Source organism: Lepidothrix coronata, unplaced genomic scaffold (assembly GCF_001604755.1).
Source record: "Lepidothrix coronata isolate B3197 unplaced genomic scaffold, Lepidothrix_coronata-1.0 Scaffold30, whole genome shotgun sequence".
Lineage (NCBI taxonomy): Eukaryota > Metazoa > Chordata > Aves > Passeriformes > Pipridae > Lepidothrix > Lepidothrix coronata.
The window spans coordinates 6160922-6169019 of NW_016690210.1; the positions used below are offsets into that span (position 1 = coordinate 6160922).

The 8098-nt window shown below is 38.5% G+C and overlaps 1 protein-coding gene across 4 annotated transcripts in view; it reads right to left on the bottom strand.

The window, feature by feature from the left end:
• PRRG1 (proline rich and Gla domain 1) overlaps window positions 1-8098 on the bottom strand; it is a 33052-nt gene that overhangs the window by 21787 nt on the left and 3167 nt on the right. Inside the window, exon 3 of one of the 4 annotated variants that reach the window (XM_017810987.1) lies at window positions 8042-8094. The exons of the other annotated variants lie outside the window; for them this stretch is intronic. The gene's annotated coding sequence lies outside the window, so the exon portion shown is untranslated. The remainder of the gene's footprint in view (window positions 1-8041; window positions 8095-8098) is intronic. 4 annotated transcript variants of the gene reach the window in all.

The window sequence follows — 8098 nt, forward strand, 5'->3', positions numbered from 1 at the left end:
ATATCTCTGGTGCTCCCTGACCTAATTACTGTTTAAGTCTCAGCTTCCAAATAAAACTCAGGTTGTCAGACACTTGGATATCGTCTGTTCTAACCTTGAATAGCTGGACTCTTTATCTGAAGCAATTACAGTGGCCGAGAATAATTACCTCTAAGTGCATAATAATTATCTCTATTCATGACTATAGTCACATTACCTAGGAATGCAGAGCAATACCAGTGCACCTGAAGAACAAAACAATTGGTGCTGAGGACACTATTTACACAACACAGGTCTAGAATTTTATTTTGGGGTAGCTACAATTTCATTCCATGAGCTGAGCACCCTGTGGCAGTGGGACTGCAGCAGGTGTGCTCTTGAAGAGTATCTTCTGGTTTACCTTCATCCAAAAATAATTTAGTCTGAGTGCTTTGAAATGATTCTGCAGCACAAACCAAAGCACAGTAAGTGGTGACAATTGGGAGATTTGCTTTCCAAACACACTCCTAATCTGAACCAAAATGCTACTGGAGATACATCCAATGTGTACTGTATGACTGCACTCAAAACAGTAAGAAGCTATGAGTAAGGAAACTGTGTAAATGACTCCACAGGAAAAAGCCAAAGCTTGTTATGGGATGACAGTGAATGTCTGGCAAAACTTCCCATAAAGCTACAAAATTATTTGACAAACACGTTGACAAAAACAAAGGTAACATGAGGCTCTCCCTTGAGCAAAAACTCAAACCAAACAAAAAAACTTCTCGAAAACAAAAAACCTTACCACAGTGAATAATATTTCTGAATCTCAGTCTATGTGCTTGTCTCTTGAATTCAAATGTTATGTTCTTACTGCGGAAATTAAATACTGCTAATGCACAGGATACCACAGGGACCATTCTAAGGCCAAAAACCTGAAATACCAGAGTGGTTGCTCAGAAACACCAGAAAAGGACACACACACAGATACCTAATACGGGAACTAGGAGAAAACCCGGCCACTCCTCACTTCCGCAAAAATACCTCCACAAACAAAAAAGCACATTCTCCCCTCACACCCCCAAAGACTGGAAACTTGCAATTACAGATTACAGAATTAACATCCAGTTTATGATCACCATTATCAGTGTTTACAGTACGTTCTTCTCCAAAATGTTACCAGTTTCTAAAACCATAAAGTAACACAGCAAATCAATACACAAGAAGCCAGAGAAACTGCATGATCCTTTTGCCATGCATTTAAAGGTGGTTGAAGTGTTAAATAACATATTGACAAAATCTTATGTTATACTAGTAAGGTGACAGCTGCTTATTGAATAACTATCAAGTATTTCTAAATTTATAGAAAGATAAAACAATCAATGGACCTGCTAGTGCTTTTCAAGAAAAAAACCCCAGATGACTTGTATCAGAATTGCTGCAGAATGTTTCCTTTATAGCATGTTTTCACTCACAGCCTCCCTAAATTAGATGTTCTGAATGTGCATTCATTTAATTTCCTTCCCCTATTTTGTTCCTGTTTTCATACAAATGAAATGTTTGAATCTGTTTTGTAAGTTATGATCAAGCCAACTTTCATTTTGTAGTTCAGACCGTCTCCTGATGCTTTGCAGACAACAAACCGAGGAACAGTCAGCAGCTCTCAACTTCAATTGAACACTGGATTGTGTAGGGATTAAAAATTACATGTTACTATTTATATGGAAAGAAGAAGAAGAAAAAAAGGAAATATCCTTTGTGTTTAAATAACCACAAAGCACTCAGTTCAGAGAAGGTAGACACTGAGCTGATCTAATTGTAACCTTTTATCAGTAACTACCTGCCTATGAAAGCAGGGAAGCAGTTCAGTGCCCAACAACTACATCCAGTTCCTCTCCAAGGTGGTTTAAATTGAATTAGGACCAGGGAAGTATCTATCAGCACATAATACCACCACATAACCAGAAACTGAGCTGACAGATGGTAAGTGGTCTCTTGAATAGATCCTACTTATTATCTACAATCTCCCTTTTTCATTGGCTCTGAGTCTCCCAAAACAACGCATCAAAACTTTCAGAATAAGCAGAAAGTAGATTATAACAGTGCCTTCTACCTTTTAGAAGCATTCATGGGTTAGGTAGGAGAGAAATAAAAACTGGAAAAGTAAAAAGAATGCTACCTTTACTTCAGATTGTATCTCTCCAGGCATGAGAGAAAAGGGCTAAGTAACAGTATCTGAGCACAGTCCATTCCAAAATGTAATTTCATTGCAGATACAGTGTTTGTCCCCTGACAGAAGGTCACAAGATCAAAGCTAACAATGTAACATTCATCCTTCTCTGAAACTCTTATAGATACTTTCTTCTCCAACACAGCTTATAAAGCAAACCCGTTACTTTAGTGTCACAAATAATACCTTTTACGGATTTTCCAAATAACACAAACTGGCTGCACAAAATTCAGCCTCCAATTGTATCAAACTGTATCCAATACTCAAATCTGCTCTTTTCACAGAGAGACCTGACAATTCCATACATTTGAAAAAGATTATCCTCAATTCACTGAAGTTTTTCTTGAAATTATTACAATACTGTGAAAGGCAAGGAGCAATAGCTACTTTTAAAAATCAGTTTCCCACTAAACTACCAGTATTTTTCAAGTATCTATTAAAAAATCCCAGAAATATTCTAGCTCTCAGAACGTGCATTTTTATTGTGAAAAGAAACCTGGAAAATTTCACATTGGCATCTTTGTTTTGTATACAATAATTTCATAGCAAACATAAGCCTACTTCTTCAGAACATTTATTTGGCTTTTCTGCGATGAGGCAAATATTCTGGTCTGGACAGATATTGCATTTAGCAGTTGTTTGGTAGGCCAACGTCTAACTCCTCATCTATTTGAGAAAAATTAACCCAAAACCAACAAAGTGCAAATTTCTTTGTGAAGTGCTAAACTAAACTAGAGAAATGTGCAGACAAAGCCTTCTCTTCCAAGTATTTATGCACCGTCAGCATGCTTTAATATAAATTTCCACCCTGCCTGTCCTCCCCTGAAGCAATGCATATATGACTACATTTCAGAGCATGTTTTAATGGGATTTTCCAGTCAACCAAAAATCAAATTGCATAGAAGTTATGAAAGAGTCATAAACACATTTTTCATCTTATTGAATTAGATGGTAACTAGGGAAAAGATAATGAGGCACAGCTCCTTTACAGATTTTATTAAATTTTCTGTCACACTGGCAAATTGCATAAAGAGAATGCACTAAAGTTGTACACCACTAGAATCCAAAGAACAGCTGCAGTAAAGCAGAAGGGTAAACAGCCCTACAAAACACGGAAAAAATGTTTTAAATACTATTATTTCTCTCTCTCAACACCCACACCCATTACCCCTCACATCAACTTTACCTGGATTTCCAAATACATTAAGATACACACATTATACACACATTGCACTTCATTTTTTCTGAGTAGGATTGGAACAAACCTACACACAAAATACTCCAGCTCAAACATATGGTGTTTTGGCTTCAGCCTTGAACAGGAGTCAAGGAATTTTACCTCTTTCCTGCCACAGATATCCACTCTTTCCTGAGGATCAGCCCTCTGATGGGCTGATGCAGTTCTGTGCTCTGCACCACAGATTTGCCTCTCTCCCACCAACCTCTCCTCCTCTACCCCTTCCTCTCTAGAACAGCAGCAGAAAGGAAATGTGAACTTTCCAGACTTTATCTGCCACCAAAACTAACCACTCAGGGAGCTAGTTTTGCATCCCTCCTTAGCTACCTTGCAGCCTCTAAAACATAGATTACATTTGGTTTCGTAAGACTGAAGTCAAGGATGAATTTTTATTTTAAATGGGTGTCATTCTGTAAGAATTACTAAAAATGCAAAAACTGAAAACATCAACAGCATTTCTTTTCAAAGGGTGTTAACACAGTTTTTCTATTTCATGATTGTTTGCATTCAGTAATAAGGGCTTTGTGTTGTCCTCTAGTCCAACAACTTTACTCATTGGCCCTTTCCAATCAATTACTACAGAACAGCAGAAAACCTTAAATTCATGGAAGTTTTCCTAAAGAAAGCACACTGGTCTAGAGGATGGAGGCATTCTGAACATCGTAGCTCAAGAGAAGACTGGAAGATGACTTAACATCTAATTCAAACTGTCATTTATGAAGAAATAAATGTCCCAGTAAAGATCTAAGTCAGAGCTGATCAATCACACAGCATAAATCCATACAAAACAAAGCTGCATGAGTTCCAGCAGTCACAGAACTACCAGTATCAGGTCATACTTATAAGAGTTTTCCATGCTTTTCAGCACTGTGAAAACACAAGTGCAGCCCCCAAAACTAAAACAATAATTCTACTGTTGCTCTTCTACTCCTCATGAAGTGATTCAGTACAATATCCATTCTGCCTGAGTAAAGCACAAAAAAATATATGTAACAAAACAATGCAGAGGATGTTTGCTTTAGAAATCTGTTTTAAAAGACTTACAGTAAAAAAATTTTACACATATTAAAGTTCCTAACACTAATATGCCAAATTAATGTGTCAAATTTGTGTGTGTGCAATCAACTGTATTTGAAGACATAATTTATCTTAATTGTGTCAAAAGCATACACAGCATGAAAATAAAGTTAGCTCTTGAAAACTTTATTCACAACTGACAGATTCTCTACAAAATCTAACATGTCTAACATTTTATTCTTGGAAGATTTAAAGGGTGTTCCCCCACACCTCCACAAAGCTGAACACATGGAAACTCTCCACACAGAAAACGTGGAGGAGTCTTCTAATAAGAAGAAATACATCACTGCTATTTTTTAGATCTGGTAAGGCATTCATTTGTGTGTTCACTGAAGAAGTCATTGGAGAAATCCTAGACATGCTGCCTGTCAGCTTGTGCATCTCCACCTTTAGTGTTTCTGGTGTAGATTACTTCACTCACACAAAATTTCATAGAATCACAGTGCAGCCCAGGTTGGAAGGAAGCTCAAAAGATTTGTCTGGTCCAATGTTCTACGGAAAGGGAGCCCTGTTGAGGTTATCTACCATCCTTGTCCAACTGCATCCTAGAAACCTCCAGTGACTGGGACTTCACCATGTTCCTGGGCAGGCTGTTCCAGTGAATGACTGATCTCAGTGTAAAAAATTTCTTTCTTACACTGAGATGAAAACTTTGACCAAACTTTTGCCAAGGGTTCCTAAGAATGGCCACAGTGAAAGTGCTTTGATACTTCTATCTGAGACAACTACAGATGAGCTTTTGGCACTTGTAATTGGGCACTTCTTTACAGTTCACCTCAAGTGGCCTTTCCATGAAAGAAGAGTTTGTTCACCTTTCTTCTCTCTTTCTGAGTTTGACCCCATGGTCTGTTCACCGGGTTCTTGGTCCTTTTGAAGGATTTCCTTGTACCTTCCCTCTTGAGAAGTTCACTGCTGTTTTTCAAAGACATCAGCAGAGGAAGACACTGATACCTTGCTGCTTCTCTGATGGTTCTGGAGTCAGCACTCAGATCAATCCCAGCTAAAGCTCTGTCTGAGAAGGTGGTCCCACACACACAGACACACAGACTCGCTCCACCGAGTCAGTACAAGTTCTGGCTGACAGCACCCAGTGGAAAAGCTTTTTGTGTGCATGTGTGTCAGGATGCTTGTTTTGCAATAAAACAAATCAGCTCCCTGGTTCAGTCGACTGCAGAGCATTAAGAGTGCTAGTGCCAGCACAAGGGAAGCAGTCAAAACACAAAACATGGCAAGGATGGAGTGGAAAAGGAAGAACTGTTTTCAGGCAGCAGGAGAAGCTTAGATCAGTTAAGCTGCTTAGCCAGCCACACACTGTGTGCCATGCCTTTATTTTGCTGCTGTCCACAGCTCTGACAACCAACAGTAACAAACAGAAAGTAGTACAGTGAGTCCGTTGCATTTCTGATGCTCAGAGCTGCTCAGCAGTATTGCAATGGAATGTCATGGACCGTGCTAACCTCAGCTGCCATGGGAGGAATCTATAGGAAGAGCAGCAAGACGTTTAGCTCATAATCCTGCTGCTGAAATCTCATTTAGTCCTCCCCCGTAGCCGTGAGAATGAACAAGGGACTGAAAGTTAAACCAGAAAGTTGCTTCTCCCCCCAGGTTTATTGAGCAAATAGTTAGAAGAGTAAAAGTCTGCAAATAAAAGCTGAAGAATACACACAAGGTCAGTCAACAGCTCACTGATAAACCTGGGGGTCCAGCCAGGTGCTAAAGTTCACCTGTCTGATGAATCAACCATTCATGAATTTTCCTGGTAGAATTCCATAAACTGCCTCGCACCAGTGAGCAAACAAATTCACACTTTGAGTCATTCTTTAATGCCAAGTAGGAAACATTTAGAAATACAGCTAATTATTATAAATATTGCAGTTTAGGCAGTTAACAGTTAATTTAGCGATAGGGATTTTAATGAGGAATTGCTGTAAAGTGAGTCTTGAAACTGGTCCATGGCATCCATTGTTACACTACAGGAACACAAAGAGCTCAGCAAAACAGAAACATCCAGAATTACAACAAAAGGGTATAACATCTTGGTGTAAACAAACAAATAGAAAAATCTCACCTACCCTACAGTTCTGGAAAAAATAGATGTTCTGCAGTTTCAGGCGATAAAATGAGTACTTCACCAGGATTAAGAAGCTGAATCTACAATGAACTACTCCAATCCTACACTTCACATGGTCTCTCTGGATTTTAGCATCACTTAATTTGACCATTCTTGGGAGTAATCATATTGGTACAGACTGACTACTAAATGAAAAACTGGAAATATGTTGAGTGTGTTACCTTAGAACAGGAGATGACAATTTTCAAAAGTCATTTCAAAAGTGACATGAGAAGGCTGATTCAACACTTTATATGAAACACCCCACTGAGCAGGTACACAACACAGTGCAATGTGTTAAAGGCAAGGAATCTCAAAGATCTTTCAAGATGCAATTGCACAGTAATCTGTCTCTCCCCCATGTCAAGATACTTAGTTTCAAAAAAAATATTTACACAAAGTAGCATTGTTGGTTTGAAAACAGGCAGCACTTGTGCTACTATATTGTCCAGGAATCTCAGCCCTGGATGCTAGCTCCAATATGTTGGGCTGTGCAAATATATTTCTTGTCTGATTTTACATATTTATTTCTGAACAGATGCCTAATTTTTATCAAAAATTAAAGATATTTTACATAATGCTTATCTAACTATTTATAAGCGATAGCCTGAAATACATATAAAACATCTCTCAACAACTATGTTTGCTAAGCAAGCCAAAATCCATGATGTGATTTTAGGTGGTTAGGATGTAATTTCTTTAATTTCCAGTATGAAGACATGCTTCATATTGAAATGTAGCTATTTTAATAATGGTATTCAGCAACCTTAATCAAAACACAGATTACTTGATAATCAGTACCATCAAAAGTGCTGGCAAGGAAAGAATGGGTTAAGTGTATTTCACACCTCACAAATGCACATCAAATTTTGTTTAACAAGAATCAGTAAAGCAAACAAGAGTAAACAAGGAAAGGGCTGGGTATTGTCAGATTAGATTTTAAAAGGTCAAATAGTTACCAACATCTGAACTCAAAAATAGCTGGCAGGAGAACAGAGGCCAGACATGAGGTCATTCAGTCCACTCCCCTGCCAGCTCTGTAAGGTTCTCTACTGCATAATGCAAGTGCTTTTGTTTATAATGTGGAAGAGGAAAAGAAGTAAGGGTGGGGGAAGAAATCAGATTGTCTTTGGAGGCTGAAGCAAATCAACCGTTAAAGAAACACCAGCCAGAGAAAAGCAGCATCCTGAAAACACAGCTGAGGGGAATTCATGAAGGAGAAGGATGAAAACCAGCAGCAAAGTTCAGGATTGAGTTGAGAAACTGAAAGCAAAAGCTGTTAACAGGATATGCCAAAAAATTTAAAAGTCTTGCCTACAGAAAATCTGATGTCATTTGCTGAGTAAATGGGAAGAAATGAAGCACAGAAGATTTACTGGAATAATGGAAGCGGAAGGGCAAAATGGCTTAGGTTATTCCCAGTACTCACACTTGGGATAAGGGGTATCAACCACCTCTTGTCCCCTGCTCATCCAGGTGCTTCTAA